General features: G+C 36.0%; 1 protein-coding gene and 1 pseudogene across 1 annotated transcript in view; one reads left to right on the plus strand and one right to left on the minus strand.

The window, feature by feature from the left end:
* The window catches only part of AGBL4 (AGBL carboxypeptidase 4), a 1058495-nt gene that overhangs the window by 908530 nt on the left and 126631 nt on the right, over positions 1–23334 (minus strand). The window lies entirely within an intron of this gene.
* LOC150014874 (small ribosomal subunit protein eS8 pseudogene) lies at positions 13214–13879 on the plus strand (annotated as a pseudogene).

Below are 23334 nucleotides of genomic sequence, written 5' to 3' on the forward strand. Positions count from 1 at the left end.
CAAATCTCCTAACTGTTCTAGACTTCCTTTTCCTTGTCTGTCAAAAGAAGATAAAAATATTTTATTTATAGTATTATTATAAAGGTTAAATGAGTTCATGTATATAAATTATTTAGGCAGTGCTTAAGCCAAAAAAAATGCTGGAGTCAACCTTGCGTCTTTTCTTAACTGTCATACTGAATAACTAACCCATTAATGAATCCTTTCAAATACATCTAGAATCCAGCCACTTCTCATTACCTCCACAGATACCACTATCTTTTTCCACTTGCGTTATTCCTGTTTTCCTTGTTTGTTCCCTATATTCTATTCCAACACAATAGCCAAAACAGTCTTTCCAAAACATGATAAATCATGTCACACAGTTTTCAAAATCCTGAAAAGGTTTAGTATTTCATTCACAGCAAAACCTAAAGTTTTTAAAAGACTTCAGAATCTGGCCCTCATTTTCACCTGACTTCCTCTCCTACTATGCTCACCAGTCGGCCACCTTACTATTTCTCTTACACGTCAGGCACACTGGTTTAAGGGATTTGCAAAAGCTAGTTCCTCTCCTAACCTTCTATTTCACACATTTCAACAGAGATGACTCCCCAGCCTCCTTCATGCTGTTGGTCAAATTTCACTTCCTCAGTGAGCCCAACATGACCACAACATTTAATATTGTAAAATGCTATTTTCCCACATTCCTGATTCCTCTCAGCTGCCCTAATTTTCCCACAGCACTTACCACATTCAAGCATAAGAATTATTAATTTACTATGAGTATTGTTTATTTTTGTCCCCTCCGGTAAGAATGTGAGCCCAAAAATACTTTTCTGTTTTGTTAACTGTTGTATCCCCAGCACCTGTCACTGTATCTAGCTCAAACTAGGTATTCAATAAACATCTGTTGAATAAATTTATAAATAAAAGCAAATTCCCAAAGTTGTTGAGTAATGTAGAGTCACTGTGGCAACATTTTGAAAGTATGTTCTATTCCAGTTCTTGTTCTGGGCCCTGGGAATATAAACATTAAAAAATCAGTCCCTGCTTTCATGGAGCTTATAGTCAAGCTACAGTAATAATTACATCATTTAAATTCAAAGCATTAAGGGGTCGAATGGAAAAATTCCCAGAACACCATAGGATGTTGTGCAAAGGGGGTTATTGTTACATCTACAGTAAAGAAACATAAACTGGTCCCCCCCCCCAAAAAAAAAAACCCAAGAATCTCCAACAGTGGATCTTTAAAATTGTAATAAAGTTACTTTTCTGTATTTGTCCATTGAAGGTTATTTTAAGAAGTCAATCAACTTAAATAGCCTATGTATATGACCTCTAAATGTTGGCTTATTTTCTTTATTAAAAACTTTTGTTACACAGTTCACCAGATTTTCCAGAATAATGAGGTACTTATTTTCCTTTTCTATTTTGGCCATATTTTCTTCTTTAGTCCAGGAATATAAAAAAGCTCCCCCTCAAAAATCTCTCTCTACAGAGACATACTTGAGATTTCTGTTTCCAAAAAGAAAAAAAAATCTATGCAGAAAAATGCATTCCACTTTCTGCTTTCTAAGTGGCTTTTTATTAATTTATTTTTTTCTTCAGACCTCTTACCTTACACAAGAAATTTTAAACTGAAAAATACCTTAACTTATCTAGGAATTAGACAAGGAACAAATTATAACTAATATTCTGAATTAAAATGCCAACTGGAAATGGTGAATTGGGATTCAAGTGCCCTTGGGACTAACCCTTTGCAGCCTCTAAAAATAAGAAAGGAAAATAAGAATCTCATTATGCTGGAAAATTATCATTGGACTTTCCCATCCTATCCAAACTGTTCATTTCCAAAACTTCACCTTCCACAGAAGAGTAACTGATTCCAGTAGTCAGGTTCGGAAGACCTTCTCAGAAAACAAAGTGCTCATCCATGTGTGAGAAATGACATCTTTCTCTCTGGATATAATTTAGAGCCATGGACAGGGCAATTTATGAAATGGTGCCTGCTTCCCTAAAGGAGTTAATCTCTCCTTGGTAAATCCACTTCTTCCTGGGAACATGTTTGCCATCTTGGATCACCATTTAAAAAAGAGGGGGGTGCGCGTTTTAAAGCTGTACAGTTGCCTGATCAAAAGACTAGGAAGGCAAAAGGACAGAAATCGATGTTGTCATCTTACATCATTGCTGCCCCTACTTCTAAATAATCACCAACAATGCAAAATCCTAATTAGCCCTTCCTCCAGAAAAGGCTGAGAGTAAGAAAAAGCTTGGAAAATGCATTTTATTGTATGAATATCCTAAAAAAATATATACAGCCTCTAGGAAAAATAGGGCAAAAGAAATGCTGAACCCAGCAATAAGTATCTCCAAATACAGCAATACAATAATATATTTTGGCTATGAAAAGAAGCTAAATAAATCTTATATGCCTTTCTTTCAATCACCAAATGTTCGTTGAGCACTTGCTACATAGGAGGAATTCTGCTATTCACTAAAAATTCTAATATGTTAGTACAGAATAGTTATTAAAAGCACAGACTCTGGAATAAGATTGCCTGGGTTCACATCACAGCTCTAACCCCATCCTAGCTGTGTGGTCTTGGGCTGGATACTGTGGCTCAAATATTCCAACTGTAAACTCATAAAGTTGTTTTAAGGATTAAACAAGATTATGCACGCAGAGGCGTGAAAACAATTCTTGGTGCATAAAAGTATTGAATAGGGATAAAAAAGATATAAATCAATTGAGAAAAACTAATGAATAAGTAGTTATAATAAAACGGTAAGAATCATAGTCAACATAGGCAAAAAGTGCTGTAGGGATACAGAAGTAAAAAGTCTAACCCTACCTGGGGTTGCAAGGCTGGCAAGGAGTCAACAGAAGTGAGAAGTTATACTTGAAGGATGAGTAGGAGACTTCCACATGTCAAATGGGAGAAGGTGGAAAGGGCATTATATGAAAGAGCACAGAGCAATGAGGTTAGGCTAGGAAATTGCCAGTATGGCCAAGGTCCAATAATGCAAGAAGTGTCAGGACTTGAGGCTAAAGAGGTAGACTAGGGTAAGGAAATGAAACATCGGAAGATTTTAAGCAAACAAGTAGCATGTTAAATTTTATTTTAAAAGGATTTATCTAGGAGTAGTATAAAGATAAAATGAAACACTTGGATAAAGATCAAGACAGAAGTAGTAATAATACAAAGAAATATACTGTAGTGGATCAAGCAAGAATTGATTAAGAAGCATATGAAGCAGTGAGAGTAAGAAATTCACCGGTGTATGTAAAGGAATAAATTCTTCTTCCCCACTTGATAATTTTATGTGTCTGACTAACTTTCATGAAAAAGAAGGGGCAAAACAGTCACATTGATGAAAAATAGTAATACTGAAATTTCCTTTCAACAGAAAACCAGCGAGCCTATCTTAGATGTGAGTTCATTATCAACACAGAACTTGAAGACATGGTTGGACAATGATTTAGCATCCCAAGAGTTGAAATGTTTGGACTAGATAATCAAAGATTCCTTCCAAACAGAGGTGGATTTACTGGGAAGCAAATAAAGCTCAAGCTTTATGTTTCCTCATGTGCAAGCCCTCGCGAAGGCTGGGAGTAGCAGAATATAGTATAAAGGAAAAGCAAGGCTACACTTCTTTGTAGCATTTCTGGTAAACAGCCAAAGACAGTTCAGCAAAAAGGGACCTGAATCCCCAAGGTGCCAGTAGTATATTGTGATGTCCTTTCTTATTCTGAAGATAAAATTTTATATTTATAATTTTGTTTAATTTTTCTTAAATAAGACTCTCAGAAATTATATAAGCTCCAGGCCACACAAAACTTAGAAATTTTTTGCTTTCAGCCCTGAGCTTCTGTGGCATTAGGAAATAAAGCTGCAATATGACTCAAAGTTGACAGCATATTTTCATTTTCATCTACAAAAATTGATATTCCAAGTAAACAAACAAGATGATTTCCTTGAAATATATTAGGAGCTATTAACTAGCAATTAAACATTGAACACATGGTGAATAATTAATGCTTTATATCTCATTATCCAATGATGAATAAAAATAGAGACTTGAAGGTAGGGTGACATTTTCAAAGTCATTCTTCAAAAATTAAAAATGCTTTTTGGCACATATTTTTAAGTGGATTGATTATAATGGCAGTCAGAATACCTGGTTATAGCTCTGGATCTATCATTGATTACCTTTGTGACCTTGGACTTACGACAGGATTACTGTCTACTAGAACTCTGAGAGATTCTCACATCACATTCTATCGCTTCTCAATTAATCTTCTCTTAGTCTGTAGCAGCAAACTCCTAAGTGATCTTCATGCCCATAGTATCTAACCACATCAAGAACCCCACTCTCATATTGTCTGATTTCCACAGATCTACCTTTGATGGCTTTTCTACCACCTAAAGAATGATATGTAAAATCAGCCTGCCACAAAAACAAGCCTCTATAATTTGGCCCTTATAAACCTGTGTAACTTCATCTATCATTGGAGTTCCTGTATTTTTAACATACAGGTTTATTCACTGTTCCACAACCATACTGTCTTGCCACATTTACTGAAGCTATTCCCATAGTTCGGAGCCCTCTCATCATCTACTACTTTTCACTGAAGCCTTTAAGGCCTTGCTCAACCACAACCTCTTCCAAGATGATTTTTAAAAATTAATCTTTCCCCATCATCTTCTCATATCACTTTCTTTTTTCATCACATGGTAAAGTTTGAGGACTCTAGCAGTGAATCAGACAGATATGGTTTCAGGTCTTTGCTCTACCACTCACTAAACTATAACTTTAGGAAAGTAATTTAACCTCCTTGAAATTCAATTTTCATTTACTAGGTGGACCACATGTACAGTATTCCCTCCCTTATCACAGGTATTACATTCTAGACCCCCACCCCACCCCGCGATAGGTGAAAATCTGTGAAGTAGGAACCTTACATTTATTTTAATATTTATATATACTTCAAGGCTTTATAAACCCTTTCCACACACTTATGAACCATTCCCAGTCCCTTATTAACCTTTCCCACTCCCTTATTAACCTTTTCCACACTTTAATAAACACTACTTATGTTCTTAAACATATTCTACACTCTTAAACCTACGTAACTTTAACAACATGCGTGTACAGTACCACAAAATCCCACAATATAGCAAAAAATCTGCGATAAATAATTAAATTTTTTTTTTAATCCTGCGATACCGTGAGGCCGTGGTAAGTGAACTGCGACATAGAGAGGGACTACTGTATACGGTGTCTACATGCATGGAAACCAACAGAAATTCAGTGAAGAGAAAGCAGTACAATCCATCAGGCTCCCAGTCTAAGCCACAGAGTTAACTGTGCTTGCCAGAGAAGTTCAGTTTTTGTCAGTCAGTGGAATGAGGATAGAACATAAATGGGGAGTAAGAGATTCCTTACTTGTTTTCCCAACCATTAGTAAGGCCACATTTTCCTTCCCATTTGACTTTTTTCCTTTGGAACTTTAGTATTCTCAGCAATTAGCCCCTCGAAAGGATGGGGAATGAATGGTATGATTCATGAATGCAATTCCACTCTAAACCCAAACAGTGTGAGTTACTCTCCTTTGTTCTTATTTCAAATGTAAATAGTCAAGAAGTACTTCCAGAAAGTGGGTAAAACTTATACATAAAATGTCTTGATTCTCATTTGGAAAGTTAACTAACCAACTTCTATCTTTAATGAAAGATTCATTTAACTATTTATTGAGGATAAGTTACAGGTCAACTTAAAATTATTGTTATGGTTATGACAGTGAGCAATACAGACAAAGTATCTTTGGGTTCTTATGCTCTCATAGAAATATAGACATTAATTGAACCACTTCAAGTATAATAAAAGTTATGAAGAAGAGATATACCCCTAGTACCATAGAAGCATGTAATAGGAGAACCTAATTGAGTTTATGGAATGAAAGTAGGCAATTATGGTACTTAGTGTTCTGTACTGAATGCTTGTGCCCCCACTCTGCCAAATTCATATGCTGAAAACCAACTTGTCTGTACTTGGCGACAGCACCTGTAAGAAGGTAATTAAGGTTAAATGAGATATAAGAGTGGGACCCTGATATGATATGGTTAGTATCCTTATAAGAAGGGATACCACAGAGCTAGAGCATTCCCTGTCCCTCTCTCCCCATCCCTCTCTCTCTCTCGTTCTCTGTGCACAGGCAGCAGGAAAGACAATTTGAGGACATAGTGAGAAGGGAACATCTGCAAGCCAGGAAGAAGGCTTTCACCAGAGACTGAATCCTGCCGGAACTTTGGAACTTTGATCTGGGCTTTACAGCTTCCAAAACTGTGAGAAAATTAATTTCTGTTGTTTAAGCCATGCAGTCTATGAGTAGTTATGGCAGCCTGAATAGACTAAGACAGAATTTTTTAAAAGGGGGTGGGGGGAGCACTTGCTTTTATTATTTTCTTAGCAAAGTAGCATTTTCTCCTTATTCTGAATATAATGGAATTCATCATGTGAAACTCCTCTATATATGAGCCTCTAGGCTAATGCTTAGTTTACCCTGCAAGGAAGATGCATCTATGTTAATATATGCATTTATCTGAATTACTCTTTGCCACTTCCATAACATTTGGTAGAGCACTTGAAACTTAGCAAGCGCTTGCTGAGTCCATGTCACAACTTTCTGGCTACAGGCCTTTTCAAATCTATAAAATGAAAAATGTATCATTAAGGTAATAGCAAAATAATTCACCCCAAATATTTATTGGTTTACAACAATTAACATTTATTTTTAAGTTCATAGGTTTGCAGGTTGTGTTTAGGTTGACCTATACTGAGCTGAGCAGCTCTGGATTAGAGCGCAGGTAAGTTGGGTTAGGCTTTAGCCTGAGGTTACATATTTGTTCACATATCTCTCGTCTCTAAGTGAGGAAGGAAATTATCATACTGGGTGCTTGGAACCTAATGATGACTAAGTTTTGTAATCATAGCTCATAATGTGGAAGTTGATAGAGATTGAGAGACACATAAGGAAATTACTATAAGTAAAATGAAGTTTAACAGCAATGAGAAAATGATTAATTCTATGTAAGAACATTTGAGTTCTAAACGGTAATAGGTTACCAGGTTAATATAGTTGGGACTCAGGGAAGGCAGAACTCTAGGCAGTGGATAAAATGTGAACAAAATCACAGACAGTACAATAGACGGGCACAGGTAAAAAGTGGCAATTTATTTGTGTGGCTAGTGCGCAGAGTATACAGAAAAAAATGACAGAAGCTGAGGTAGTCAGATTTTAAACAAACATATAAGTCAAGCCTAGAAATGTGTACTAAGGTGACATTAAGGAAAATTAAACAGGAAAATAATGTGTTAAAATTCTTAGAATTACACTTAGTGGAGTAGGAGAATAACTGGCAGGGTGGGGCTGAGAGTGGCAGACAGAGTCCAAGTATGAGACAACAGAGGCCTAAACCAAAGTAGTTGCAGTGTAAATGAAAAGCAGGGGATGTTAGCAGATTTATAAATATAATTCACTTATCCTTTTGATCGAATGAATGCAAAGATCAAGTCTTTCTGAGTTGCAACTGACAGAAATTCAACTCCAGTTACCTTAAGCAAAAACCAGAAGCTCTCAGAAACAAAAGAAAACTTCGGAAACCAGCACAACTCTAAGGACCTCAGGAATGGGCACATGGAATTTAAATGCTGTTCGCACTCTTTCTCCCTCTCTCATTGATGTTCACTTAATTCTCTTCTACCATAGATGAGCTTATGTCACATGAAGGAGTAACATGGTCACAGAAAGCCCCCAAATCACTTTCTTCCACCTACATGACCCTAAAGGCAAGAAAGTGCCTCTCTCCCAATTTACAATAACTTTTAAAAATAAAAATCTCTTGAGAAAGGTTCTGATTAGTCCAAGCTTGGGTCACATACCCCACAACTGATCAGTGGCCAGGATACTGTAACTCACTCTAGTTACTCACTGACAGCCTTAGTCAAAGGAATATAATCTGTTATCAGTAAGGGAAGTATGTGAACATATATCATCCAGGCAGCACATCCATTTGTATCAACCAGAAAGGGAATAAGGAACTAGCTGAGGGTAATTAGTTTAGAGTTCCAGCTTGGTAAGTAGATTAGTGATGAATTAACCATAATAGGCAATACAGAAAGAGAAGAAAGTATGAAGGAAAATTTTTTTAATGTCAAGTTTGAGGTATCCATTAATTATTCAAAATGTAATATTCAATAACCACTAATTATTTTCTTTGTGCAAGATTGTGTAACAGAACCCTTGGGCTGCTCCGATTGAAACAGAACCCACGGGCTGTTTAGTTAGGGGTCTGATTGCCCGCTGCCAGAATTATAACTCTGAATACCAGAGTTTGGTGAAAAGGAAAAGAATTGTTTATTTACGCAAAGTCCTGCCTCCCCCTCCCAGACCTGGCCAGTCTTAGGAAGGTCAGAAACACCGTTTCCCTACTTCCTAGGCACAGTTCAGCTTTACCAGTAGCTGCCAATCACTCAGTTCTGATTGGGGAGGTCCTTTCTGTGCTGTGGTGCCCTCCAGCTCTCAATGCAGGAACGCCTGGATTCTCAGCCTCCTTGTAAACTGCCTTCTTCCTGCAAACCGCATGGATCTCCTCTCCTTCTCAAAGCAGTCTGGCAAGAGCCTCTTCTTAAAGCAGCCTGGAGATCCCTTCTCCAAGCCACATGGAGGGAGCCCACAGGAGCCAGAGAGTGAGGGCGTGAGGGCCAGAGAGAGCCTCCTAGAGCCAGAGATAGCCCAAAAATGTCCGTTGTTGCTTCTCCCTTCCTCCCTGCCTCCTCTCTCCCCCTGCGTCCTCTCACCCAGTGGGTGTTGCAAACCGTTCTGACCATTCACAGAACCCTCCCTAGGCTCTGTCTGCTTCTTCCATACCAGCCCACAGTCCAAGATCCCTCCCATCTTCCTGAGTCTTAGAAGTAAAGCAGATCTTTGAAACAATGTTTCCAGCCACTAGCTCCAGGCATGCAAGGGCATCCTGAAAGCTGCTTCCTGCTCCCTATCTCCCAGCCGCAAACTCCGGGGTTTGTTTTTGGACTCCCCTGTTTCTGTAACAATTGGAACTCCGGGGTTTGTTTTTGGATTCCCCTGTTTCTGTAACAATTGGAACTATATACAATAGAATGTGCATAACAATCACAATTCATGATTTAGGACAAGTCTAAAATTTCATTTCTGTATCTGAAATAAGAGCACTAAATCCATGGAATTTCTCTTTCCATAATAAAGACTACTTGAAAATTATGTTCTAGGAGTCTCTGAACATATTTTGGCAGAAATTTTAGCCAATTTGAGATTCAAAAGTATCTCCTCAAATGCATATGGTCAACACTTTTTAGAAGAGTAAAACAATGTTGCATCTTAGGTGGGCACAATACAATAGGTATATAACAAACATAAGAATATCTGCTGTCCTTACTGCAACTAGTCACAGAGATTTATAAACCCACGAAGCTTCCTATTTTCTCAGAGTATCAGGAGCACTGCTCACTAACAGAAAATTTGGTTGAATTCATCCTGGAAATCAATAATCGAAATCTTCTGAAACAATTTGCAGGAATCTTAACAAAAACTCCAAATATTTGACTCTGCAGAGGTTCAAATAAGTAGACTTAAACATTTTGACTTAATACCTACAACCATATTCCCCAAGGCAAAATGATGTTTCCTGAAACTCTCCATTTTGTGGTTCAATTTGATACTTACAGCAACCGGGAAGAATAAAAATATATTGAGGATGGGGTTTTGCACAGCCACTCAAATCAGAGCTGACGATTACCTTGATGCAAGAATAAATAATAAAGCTCAAGGGTTTTATTAGTCCCAAAGTAATTTTAAAGCTGCATAAAATATTCTTTTTCTCTATATATATGAAAGTACTTTTACTTCTCTTTCCCTATACATTTAGTCTTCATAAAATATTCAACATGTTGCTTCCAATATCAATAAAAAGTATCTGTTACTGGAAGGAGGAAAATCTATTTTGCAAAATGATAAGGAGATTACCCAGCATAACTATAATTATTAGGGGGGAAAGGCACAGAAAGAAAGAGACATTAAGCAATTTGAAGGTTTTCTTAAGCCACACACTGTGTTTTCCTACAGAGGATTTTTAAGATGAGAAATAGACCTTGAGGGTCTTAGACAGGCCTGAGGCAATATTAAAAAAAAAAAAAAAAAAGAGGTCAAACCTTCTGCTAAAAGGCACTGCTATCTTCGGAACAACAACTTATCAGCCAGCTTGCAGAGCCTCCTTATTTACAGCTATTGGTCCCAAAGGAAGTGCACTTGAGTGTGGGCCACAGTTACTTTGTAATGAGTTTGCCAGGAATGATACCGAAAACAGATTTGTAACTGTGTGCCATTCACAGCTCAGAAACTTGAGCAGAGACTTTTTCTTTTGGTGAGGAAGAAGTGAGAGGTGGTACACAATGGAGAGGGAGGAAAAATGGGAAGAGGAGAGAGGAGGCCTAACAACAAAAAGCCAGTTATGCTCCTAATAAGCAACCAAGAAGGAAGGGCCCTGGTGAAGACTGAGTTACAAGCAGAATTCGGAAGATTGAGAAATTACTCAGCTTTGCTCAGGCGCCTTAGCCCAAGGCAGCTCCATAAAATGCCTGTTTCAAGGAGATGGGCTTGCACTCTCCAGTTAAACTCATAACAAGAAAAAGAAAAAAAAATGCTGCACCTGTCAAAGATTATTAAAAGGTCAAGCACTTCCTTATACACTTAGGACACCTGCATCTAGTGTGTCCACTTACAGGAGCCTATTCTCCCTCTCTCTGTGCATAAAAATGTACACCATGGTAAATGAGGAGGGTAGAGAATTAAACCTTATCTAAGAGCTGTCAATAAATCTATTGTCGGAAATATATGTGAATAGAAGTAGCAGAGGTAATCTTTGTCTTTTAAAGAGGTAGTTTTCAAAAAGAGAATTACACAAAGTGCTCCTCTGTTTTTGTCAATATGCTGCCAGACATTGAAATACTATTTTTCATCCAAATGATAAAAATCTTGACAAGTAAGCAACAGAAAATCACTAATACACTTGCAGCTGCATTTCAATCTATACAAGTTATTTAAATAAAAACAACCAAAGAACACTATGGCCTAGCAAAATTACTTTACCATTTAGGCCTCAAGTCCAAGATAATTAAGAAACAAGATTTTAGTTTTCCACTGAAATTTTCTGACAAATGTTCAACTAAAAAGAAAGAAAGACAGAAAGAAAATCCAGATGAGAAGATGCCCTTAAAAAACCTCCATGTGAATTTTAAGAGCTGAAAATAAAAGGCTTGTTTTCCAACTTCACACTTGAAATTAACCACAAAAACAAAACAAAACAAAAAAAAACCCTTCAATCCTTCTATTTCTTAAAAATGTGTGTGTGTGGAGGAGCTAGGGAAAAGAATTTGACGTTAGAAGTCTCAGGTCTAAGCTCCGCTAAAACTAGCAGCAATGTATATTTTAAGGGAGTCTGAAAGATTATTTCTATATACCCACCCTGTATAATCAAGGGAAGATAAATACCTGGACTGACAGTGGTAGTAAGAATGAGAAAGAGGACATAAATGGTAGACAGTTTTGTAATCAAAGTTAATGCAATTAATTAACGAATGAAGGCGAGTGAGCAAAATAGCTTTCATTTGCTCCTCCAGATCCAATCTCCATCTTCTCCCCGCTGCTCTGTGGTCCAGGAGGTTGGCCTCCATGGTCTGCTCCAACGGGCTGCATTCTCTCTAACTTCTGGTTAAGTTTGGTTAATGGAAGGCACCAGTCCAAGGTGAAGGACAGGAAAATAGTAAGGTCTGAGTACTTATCTCCTTGGCTTCCTTCCTGTCTGGTTACAAGTTACTGGCTGTGTTGTTCTATGAAGACTACAGTGCTTGTTGGCTGTCCCTCTTCATTTACTTTTGCCTATGGCTCCCACTAATGACTTCCTCTTCTTTGGCCTTTAGGCCCAGGGGTGATTATAGCTCTCTGTTAGCTACCTAAGATCCTAAAATCCCATCTTGATGTCCCTAAACTCCATTCACACTTTTATTAGACTACCCAAAATTACCCAATTTAAGCAAGCCATTTGTTTCCTGCCATGATCATAAAGGATAAAATGAGACTGTTTCATAAACCATAAAACTCTGTGCAAAACTCTCACTTTGTTAGTTGAACAAACTATGTAAGATATGTCTGCCACACAGTAAGTAACCAATAAATATTTGCTGAATCAATTAATACAAGTGACACAGTTGATATTGAGGGTCAGGTCCTATTTAAATACTTAAAATTCCGAGGAAAATAAGAGATGAGTTGAAAAACATCAGTTAGACTTCAAGGTCTTATAAAAGAACATAGAAGCAACAAAAGAAATCAGAAGCTATTTGGTAATTGTTAAAATACTTATTATTCAAGGAAGTATTCTAGGTATATAAATATATCCCTTTATAAAGGTGAAAAGGGGTAAGTATCAACCTCCAAAACATATTGCTTGAAAATTGTAAAAGTGAAACTGGGAATTCTGACTGTAGCCAAGTGAGAAGATGGACAAATATTGCTCTGAAAAGCAAGTATAAATGCTATAAGATGGCTTCAATATGACTAAAAGCTGATTTTCCACCAGAGCCAAAGGAGGCCAGAAAGCCACAGTATGACATATTTATAGAGAGCTGAAAACAATTCTCAGCAAAGTTATATATCCAGCAAAACTATCCTCTGAGAAAAAATAAAAACATCCCTAGATAAGCAAAGACTGGGAGAATTAATTGCTAACAGATATGCCTTGCAAGAAATATTAAAGGAAGTCTAGTCCTTCAAGATGAAAGAACATGATACCAGATGATAAGTCCAATCCACAGTAAAAAATGAGGAACACTTTATTTTTTACCATTTCTTCTCTTTTCTAAAATATATATAATTGTATAAAGAAATAATTATAACACTATGTTTTTGGCTTTCTAACATATTTAGATATAATATATAATAATAATAGCACACAAGAGGAGGAAGAGAATGGGCTATATTAGGAAAAAGTTTCTATTGTAGTTTACAAGAAATGAGTTCTTAGTTTTCTTAACTATGTTGTGGTAATTTAAAATATATATTGTAATCCCTAGAGAAACCACTAAAAAATAACTCAAACCAAACAGTAAAAAAAGGGACCTGTGAGCCGGTGCCAAGCCATGGGCATCTCTCGGGACAACTGGCACAAGCGCCTCAAGACCGGGGGCAAGAGGAAGCCCTACCACAAGAAGCGAAAATATGAGCTGGGACACCCTGCTGCCAACACTAAGATTGGCCCCCGCCGCATACACACAGTTCATGTGCGGAGAGGCAACAAGAAGTACCAAGCCTTGACGCTGGAGGTGGGCAACTTCTCCTGGGGCTCAGAGTGTTGTACACGGAAAACAAGGATTATTGATGTTGTCTACAATGCATCCAACAACGAACTGGTCCGCACCAAGACCCTAGTAAAGAACTGTATCATGCTCATTGACAGCACAGCGTACCAGCAGTGGTACGAGTCTCACTATGCACTGCCCCTGGGCCGCAAGAAAGGGGCCAAGCTGACTCCTGAAGAGGAAGAGATTTTAAACAAAAAACAGTCAAAGAAAATTCAGAAGAAATACGATGAAAGGAAAAAGAATGCCAAAATCAGCACTCTTCTAGAGGAGCAGTTCCAGCAGGGCAAGCTTCTTGCATGCATCGCTTCAAGACCAGGCCAGTGTGGCCGAGCAGACGGCTATGTGCTAGAGGGCAAGCAGCTGGAGTTCTATCTAAGGAAAATTAAGGCCAGGAAAGGCAAATAAATCCTCTTCCCCCCTTTCTTGAAAGCTCGTGCTTCAAAACAAAACAAGCTCGTTTAATAAATGTGTTCTCTGGTTTAAAAAAAAAAAAAAGGGACCTGTGAAAATTAAATAGTACAAAAGTATGTATTTAACACAAGAGAAGACATTAAAGGAGAAACAGGGGCCCAAAAAGGACAAAAGACATAGAGACAACATACCTCAATATGACAAATATAAATCAACTATAAAAATAATTGTATTAAATGTAGATGGTTAAATACTCCAATCAAAAGGCAAAGATTCTCAGACTAGATGGAAGAAGCAAAGTCCAACTCTATATTTTCTACAAGCACACATTATATTTTAAGACACAAATAGGTTAAAAATAAAAAGATGGAAAAGAAAAAGTATACCAGGATAATCATAAACATGGGCAGATATATTGGAGATATTAATGTAAGACAAAAAGACTTTTTAATTGTATTTTTTCATTACCATTTAGCCCCTTTATCCCCACCCCCACCCCAGCAATCACCACGCTGTTGTCCGTGTGTTCTTTTTCCTTTTTGCTCAGTCCCTCCACCCTCTACTCTCCTAATCATCCCTTAGTTGTCATCCTGCTCTCTATCTATGAGTCTGTCTCTATTTTGCTTGTTAGTTCAGTTTGTTCATTAGATTCCACATATGTCTGAAGTCATATGATATTTGTCTTTCTCTGACTGGCTTATTTCACTTAGCATAATGTTCTCCAGGTCCATCCATACTGTCACACAGGGTAAAACTTTCTTTTTACAGCAGAGTAGTATTCCATTGTGTAAATGCCCCATTGTTGTTTTATCCACTCCCTTAATGTAAGCATTTTTAAATAAAAGAAATCAAAGAACTAAATAAATAGAGAAATATTCTATGCTCATGAATAGGAAGACAATACTGTCAAGATGAAATTTCTGTCAAAACTGATCTATATATTCAATGTAATCCCAATAAAAATTCCAGCAATTTATTTTCTGAATATCAACAAACTGATCCTAAAGTGTATATAGTAAGGCAAAAGACAAAAACAAAAAAAAACAGAATAGCAGAATAGCCAACACAATATTTAAGGAAAAGAATAAACTTAGAAGACTGAGACTACTCAACTTCAAAACTTACAATAAAGCCCTAGTAATTAAGATACTGTGGTACTGACAAAAGAATAACCAAATAAATCAAAGGAACAGAATAATCAGTCTGATCTATATAAGTATAGTAAATTGATTTTTGACAAAAGAGCAAAGGCAATACAGTGGAGAAAAGATAGTCTTTTCAGGAAATGGTGCTGGAACAACTCGACATTCTCTTGCAAAACTTTATACCCTTCACAAAACTTAACTCAAAATGAGACCTAATGTAATACACAAAATATGAAACACCTAGAAGATATAATAGGAGAAAACCTAAGTGACATTGGGTATGGTGATGACATACAATGTCAAAGGCACAATCCATGAAAGAAAGAACTGATAAGCTGTAACTCATTAAAATTTAAAGCTTCTCCTTCTTTCACCCATGTGTCCATGACTCTGTTTCTATTTTGTTCATCAGCTGATTTTGTTCATTAGATTCCACACATAAATGAGATCATATGCTATTTGTGTTTCTCTGACAGGCTTGTTTCACTTAGTATAATAATCTCTGGTCCATCCCTGCTGTTGCAAAATGTAAAATTTCCTTCTTTTTTTATGGCTGTGTAGTATTCCATTGTGTAAATGTACCTCAAAGAAGGTGAGGGGATTAGCCAAGAACATATATGCATATGTTCAATATTTGTGGAATAAATGTATAAATAATAAAAAAATTAGTTAAATTAAAAATTCTACTCTTTGAAAGACAAATATAAAGAGATTTAAAAGACAAGCAATAGACAGGGAAAATTATTTTCAAAAGAAAAATTATAAAGGACTGTCATTCAAAATATACAAAGAACACTTAAAACTCAACAATAAAATTAACAATTCAGAAATGGGTCAAATACCTAAACAAATGCCTCAACAAAAAATATATATGGATGCCAAATAAACATATAAAAGTTGCTAAAAATCATGTTATTAAGGAATTACAGATTAAAACAAGATACTACTATACACCTAATGATGCTGGAAATCAAGACTTCTGATTTGAGGTATGTTTACATGCCTCTCGGTCCAGGTGTTTAATGATCCGAGCAGCAAGCTGGATTCGCTGGTGCCGACACTCTGACTGCTCAGGCCTCGGGATCTTAAAGACATCCTGTGACTTAAAAAGAATCTTGCTGAGTACTCCATCTTCCCTGATGTTGATAAGGAAATCAAACAAAACTAACCTTGATTGCTTTCTGTTAGTGTTTAAGGAACAGTGCATCCGTTCCATAGCCTTAAAAGAATAGAGGATTGGATTTCTGTTTTTCTGTTTTTGAATCTGTAGAGGTTATATAGACTTATCAGGAAGTGTTCTCTTCAGTTAATCCTTTAAGCTTCCTCTGTTGTAAGTTTCAAGTACATTGTAATCATTCCAGGAATGTGCCTGTGAGCTCATTCCTGAACCCTCCCTGTTGATTAGCATATCTGCAAAATCCAATAAAAGGAAGGTGCTTGCACTGCTTAGTGCTGATCCTGCCTGAGAGAGCGGTAGACCTCAGACCGTCCCACATTCTGTCTGCTGGAATTACTTGTGTGCCCTCGACCACAAAGTACTGCAACAACCTAATAGAATTTCCAAAATCAAAACACTAACAACAAATGCTGGTGAGGATGCAGAACAACAGGAACTCTCATTTATTGCTGGTAGGAATGCAAACTGGTACAGCCACTTTGAAAGACAGTTCAGCAGTTTCTTAAAACTAAACACATCATATGATCCAGCAAAGGACACGAAAAACAACGCCCACACAAAATTCTACACATGGATGTTTTTAGTGACTCTATTCATAATTGCCAAAATTTGGAAACAACCAAGATGCCCTTTAGAAAGTGAAAGAATAAATGAACGGTAGGACATCAAGATACTGGAATATTATTCAGCACAAAAATAAAATGAGCTATCAAGCCATGAAAAGACAAAGAAACATTAATTATATAGTACTAAATGAACTATGTCAATCTGAAAAGACTATATTCCATATAATTCCAATAATACAACATTCTGAAAAAGGCAAAACTATGGAGACAGTAAAAAGATAGTTGTCAAAACAGAGCACAGAGGATTTTTAGGGCAGTGAAATTACTTTGTGTGATACATGTCAAGGCTAGATCACACCAAATGGCACAAAGCTAAAAAATAAGAATTAAATAAAAAATAAATTTTAATGACAGTGGGCACAACTATAAAGCCCAGGCTCCAAAGTTCATGCATACCACCTTGAATTTCTCTGTATATAGACAAAAACAAACAAAAAATTATAGGCAATTGCTTTGCACTGGCTCTTGGATCATTTATAGTTCACTGCTTTTATTTTTATTTATTTATTTTTTTTTACTCTGTTAAACTCTGATAAAATCCTACCAGGGCAAGAGTAGGACCTCTGGAATAGTAGTATGAAGATATTGGTAGATGCTCTCCCTCTGAAAGTAATGTAATAGGTGAAAATTGTTTTTAAAAAAAGCAACCATTTAAAGTCTACAGAATTTGTTCTAAGGCATACAGAAAATGGAGAAACATTTGGCCAAAAAAATTTAAAAGTCTATTAAATCTTGGCAAGAACAACTGGATCTGTAGCATTTGACCCATGGCCTGTTCCCATCCGCACTCATCACCACCACTTCTCCCCACAACTCTCACCTATACATTTTCACCTTTGGAGGGATAGATCACTGACATCCCCCATTCCCCCAAAGCTTCATGTTGCAGGCACATCTATCCCAGGCAGATACACTGCAGAGGATTGTGCTCTATTCCTCTATCAAACTTCCAATTGTAGGCTAGAAGTTTCACCAAAGAAGGAATTCTGGGCTAGGCCTAGATTGCTCCTGCTCCACCTACTACATAGGGTAGAGATAACAAAGAGAACAGATGTTACCACTCCCACCAATTACCTCACTCATAGAACACTGGAGAAGCAGGCTACTCTCCTTTCCACAGCCTTGGTACAATAGCACAAAAATTCTACACAGAGGGAAACACAGATAATAAGAACAAGAACTCTGAAACCCTCCCTAAATAGGCTAAATTTATTTGGAACAAAGCAAGGACAAGTTTGTACCTAGCAGCATTATCAAAAACAACAGCAACCTTGAGTGTAGCAATTAAGAGGGGGCTGGGAGTTCCAGGATCTTTGAAACAATAAGCAAAATGGTAAACCAAGCAGTAGTTAAACAGAGACAATCTAGGAAATAGAGAGGTGAAAGAGCTTTCCCATGTAAGAGAAAGCCTCAAATACTAGGAACACCCTGCCCCTGAAAAGAGATTGGCCTTTATCTGGAAAAGATAATTTATGTTCCAGGACATTAGAAAAAAATACAGCAATCAAATAGCAATTAATGATGGCTAAGAGCTGAATGTTATAACAATAGAAGCAGACCAATCAGAACCGTAATGGTGGCTGAGATAAAGGGACAGTCAGAAAGATTGGGCTAAGGTCACAGAGATCTTTACCTCTGGTGGTCAAAGAGTGACATCAGAGAAGTTTTTCACATTGCAAAAGAAATAAGCCCACTGAAACAGTTCATCCAAATCACTAAACAAATAAGCAAAATTGCAAACAACAACAATAAACTCCAGAGAAAGGGGAAAACACTACTCAGAACTTCTACAACATATAATGTAAAATAACAAATTTTCAACATAATTTGAGATATACAAAGAGAAAAATGTAACCCATGCACAGGAAGAAAGGAGGCAATGGAAACTGTCATTAGGTGCCACAGATGTTGAATTTCTTGACATAGGTGTTAAAGCATTTATTACAAATGCTAGAACATACTAGAAATTGGTTAAAAAGAACTAAATAATACTATGTTAAAAGATAGCATGATGGCACTATCTCATCAAACAGAGAATATCAAAAAAGAGATAAAAGTTATATTTTTAAAAGAACAAAAATAAAGTTCTGGAGTTGAAAAGATCAATAACCCAAATAAAAATTCTTAGAGAAGTTCAACAGTATATTTGAACCAACAGAAAAAAAGAATCATTAAACTTTAAAAGAAATTGAAGTATACATAAAACATTTTCCAGGACAGACCATATGCTAGTCAATAATAAAAAAAATCCTTAATAAATTTTTAAAGCTTGATATTATAAAATATGCTCTCTGGACATAACAGAATTAACAATTAATACAGAGGAGAATTGGAAATTAACAAATATATTAAGGTTAAACAACCAGAAAATCAAAGAGAAGATCACAGGCAAATTAGACATTAGTTTGCATTAATTGAAAAGAAAAACTCCATTACCAGAATATATAGGGTGCAGCTAAAGCAGTGCTTAGAGGAACATTTATAGCTAAAACTCCTACTTTATTTTGAGAAAAATATCTCAAATCAATAACTTAACACTCACCTTAAGAAACTATAAAGAGCAAACTAAGCAAAAGCAAGTGGAAGGAAGAAAATAATAATGATTAGAGTGCAAGTGAATGAAACAAAGAATAGAATCACAATAGAGAAAATTAACAAAAATTCAAAGCTGGTTCATTGTAAAGATCAACCAAAGAGACAGACATTCAGCTGGACTGACTAAGAATATGAGTAAAAAAACAGAGACTCAAATTACTAAAATCAGGAATGAAACAGAGAGTAGAACTAATAACATTATAGAAATAAAAAGAATTATCAAAATATACTATAAATGACTAAATGCCAAAAAAGCTAGATAACTAGGATGAAATGGACAAACTCCTAGAAAGACATAAACTATCAAAACTGACACAAAAAGATATACAAAATATGCATACACCTATATTGGTAAATATATTGAATTAGTATTTTAAAATTACCCACAAAGAAAAATCCAGAATTCACTGGTGAATTCTACAAAACATATAAAGAAGAAACAATGCCAATCCTTCACAGAACTTTTCTCAACTCATTCTTTTGGGCCAGAATTACTCAGACAGCAAAACCATCACAAGAAAACCAAAGACCAATATCTCTTATAAAGAATATTTAATAATAAGAATGGTGCAGTTGCTTTGGAAAATTATTTGGTAGTTCCTAAATTGTTACATATAGAGTCACCATGTGCTCAGTAATTCCACTTGTAGGTATATACCCACGAGAAATGAAAAAAAAAAAAGAAATGTTCAAAGACTTGCACACGGAAGTCCACAGCAAAGGTAGAAACAACCCAAAGAGTCATCAACTGATGAACAGAGCATTAAAACTAGAGAAAACTATTTGGTAATAAGGAATGGTGCAGTTATAAGATAAATAACTTTTGAAGACGAAATTACACATGGTGACTATAGTTAATGTGCTGTAAAGTTGAGAACTGCTAAGAAAGTAGATCTCAAGTGTTCTTACCACACAGACATAAAAATGGTAACAATGTGAAGTGATAGATAGGTTAACTAACCTGATTGGGGTAATCATTTCACAATGCATATGTACACCTTAAATATATAATCATTTTATTTATCAATCCCATCACAATAAAGCCATAGAAAAAGTAATGAAGTACTGATATCTACTATAAAATGATTGAAGCTTGAAAACATACTAAGTGAAATAAATCTATCACATAAAAACCACACACTGTATGACTCTATTTATAGAAAATATCCATAATAAAGACATACACATAAATAAAAAATAGATTAGTTATTGGCTAAAGTTGAGAGGTATGAGGAAGGATAAAGAGTGACTGATAATTGGTACAGGGTTTCTTTAAGTGGATTACATAAATGTTTTAAATTTACATTATGGTGATTCTTGCACAACTCCATGAATATGCTAATAATCATTAAACTGTACAATTTAAATGAGTGAATTTCATGGATGTGAATTATATCTCAATAAAGCTGTTAAAATATTTTTAAAAAACCTTTCCAAGGAAATGACAATTTAGACAGAAAAAACTGAAAAAACATCCTATGACCTACCACATATGCTAGAGCTAGGAAGACAAGAGCCCCCTCTAATCCAGTCCTATACTCCAAAATTGGGCTAAACTACTCTGGGCCCTATAACACTGAAGTACCATGACTTTATAGTTAGATCCAGGTTTAAGTCCCTACTCTACCAAGTATTTGCATGGAGACTATAACCTCATTTTATTCATCTTGTAAAATAAAACCAACATAATTGGCAGTAAGTAAGACGTTTTGAAAGAATATATGTAAGGCATCTAGCATTGTTCCTTATGCACAGGAGAAATTCAACAAGTCAAAGAACTTACAATATTATTGTTGTTACATTCAGAACTTTGCTGAACATCAGCTATAATATTAATATTTTGTTTCAGGATGAAGATGATACCAAAGTACTCGAAGATTATGTACAATGGGAATTTTAACCCTACTGCAAATTCTACAACCCAAATTGAACTTCAGCTAACAACTTTTGAAAACTATTTGCAAGGTTTTATTTTTTTAATTCCATATACCACCTACTCAAAAATTCACCCCCCTCTGTGGCTTCTCATTAGGAAGAATGCCAAAACAACAAGCGAGAGAGAAATGTCACAAAGATGAGTATTGCATAGCATACCTCTCAGAATCACTGAAAATCAACAAGCATAATTCCAGTGTACATGAGAAATGCCAGGAAAAAACATATTTCCTCAGGCTATGCTTACTTAAGTTATGGGAAAATGTATCAGGAATAAAGAAGGACCGTCCTTTCACATTACAGTTCATTAGTCAATCTTGGGAAGATTGTCAAATGTGAATGCAAAACACTACATAAACTTTTATCTATCCCACTGATGCTTTTCCAAAATATTCCACAAAGCATAGGTAAACTTTTTTCTGATTACAAGTATAACAACAAATAAACAAATACATGAATAAATAAAATAAATATATACCCCAAGTCCACCATGCAAAGAAAAATCTTTGCTAACATCCGGGGGTATGTTCTTCATGTATTTTCTATAAATATTTATATTTTTACATGTTTGAGATTAAACTATGTATAAAGTTTCACTACCTTTTTCACTTCATACAGGGTGGGGCAACAGTAGATATACAGTTGTTCATATGGAAAATAATACAATAATTAATAAATAATAATACAATACAATATAAACTCTGTTTGAGTACGCACAACTGAAAACCTGCTCTTGTCCCACCTTGAATTATATCCTCTGGGTATTAGCTATCTATTGCTGCACAATAAATTAACTCAAAACTTATCAGCTTAAAACAACAAATATTTAGCCCAGGCTGAGTGGCTCAGTTGGTTGGAGCATGGCCCCATATGGCAGAAGTTCGTGGGTTCCATCCCCATTATGGGCACATACCAAGGTTGCGAGTCTGGGTCCCCGGTCAGGGTGAGTACAAGAGGCAGGCAATTGATGTTTCTCTCTCTCATCAAATGTTTCTTTCTCTCTCTTTCTTTCTCTTTTTCTCTCTCTTTCTTTCTCTGTCTCTCTCTCTCTCTCTCTCCATCCCTTCCTCTCTTCCTAAAAGTCAGTAAATATATATCTTTGGATGAAGATTTTTTAAAAATAAATATTTATCTTCTCATAGTTTCTATGGGTTTCTAAGATAAACCCTTTCCTACCTTGGGTTTCTGCTGAGTGACAATAATTTGACCTTCTTCTAAACCCTGTTCTTTCACTGAGAAAATGATAAAGCACACCCTTAAAATCTTCAGAGGGCTTTTTGTCTAATTTAGTACTCTGATCTTTAATCTTTCTTTAGTCTGAACAAAGGATTTTACAGTCCTGTCTTCAGTTTCATCTCAGAGAAACCATGGGTTTTTTTAGAATACTCTGGATTTTCTCTTTACTTGGAAGGATTAACTTTAGTATCATTTGTCACCTGGAAAGACTGAGAAATTTTAGAACCATCAGTCCTGGCTCCTTCATGTGTAACAGTCCTTCCTTTAGTTTCTCTCTGTCTCCTCGCATTTTACTATAAACACCAGCATGTAACCAGGGAGCACTGTCAACATTCTACCTAGAAATTTCCTTAGCTACATCATTCAGTTTCACTTAGTGCACTTTCTACTTTTCACGTAACTGCAATGACAGTTTTGCTAAATGTTCCATCACTACATGAAAAGAATTCTCTTTCCTCTAAGATTATTTTTCATTTTCCTTTTTGCTTTCAACTGAATTCTTATCAAAGGTAGACTTGTTTCTACAGTTTCTTCAATGCCATACAAGATTCCACTGACACCCTACTTAAAATACTGTAGTAGTGGAATAGAGGGGATGAAGAGATTGAGCCCAGCTTGAGAATAGAAATCTTTTGAACACTGCATTAACACCCACGGAATCCAACTGAAAAAAAAATGGAGTATTATTTCATAAAGTATGAAATACTTATTAACCTAGGCTCCCCTTAATAAAGACTAAAACCAAGTCTAAAGAAAAACCTAAAGAAAGACA

This window comes from Furipterus horrens, unplaced genomic scaffold, assembly GCF_987537825.1.
Source record: "Furipterus horrens unplaced genomic scaffold, mFurHor1.1.pri manual_scaffold_3, whole genome shotgun sequence".
Classification (NCBI taxonomy): Eukaryota; Metazoa; Chordata; class Mammalia; order Chiroptera; family Furipteridae; genus Furipterus; species Furipterus horrens.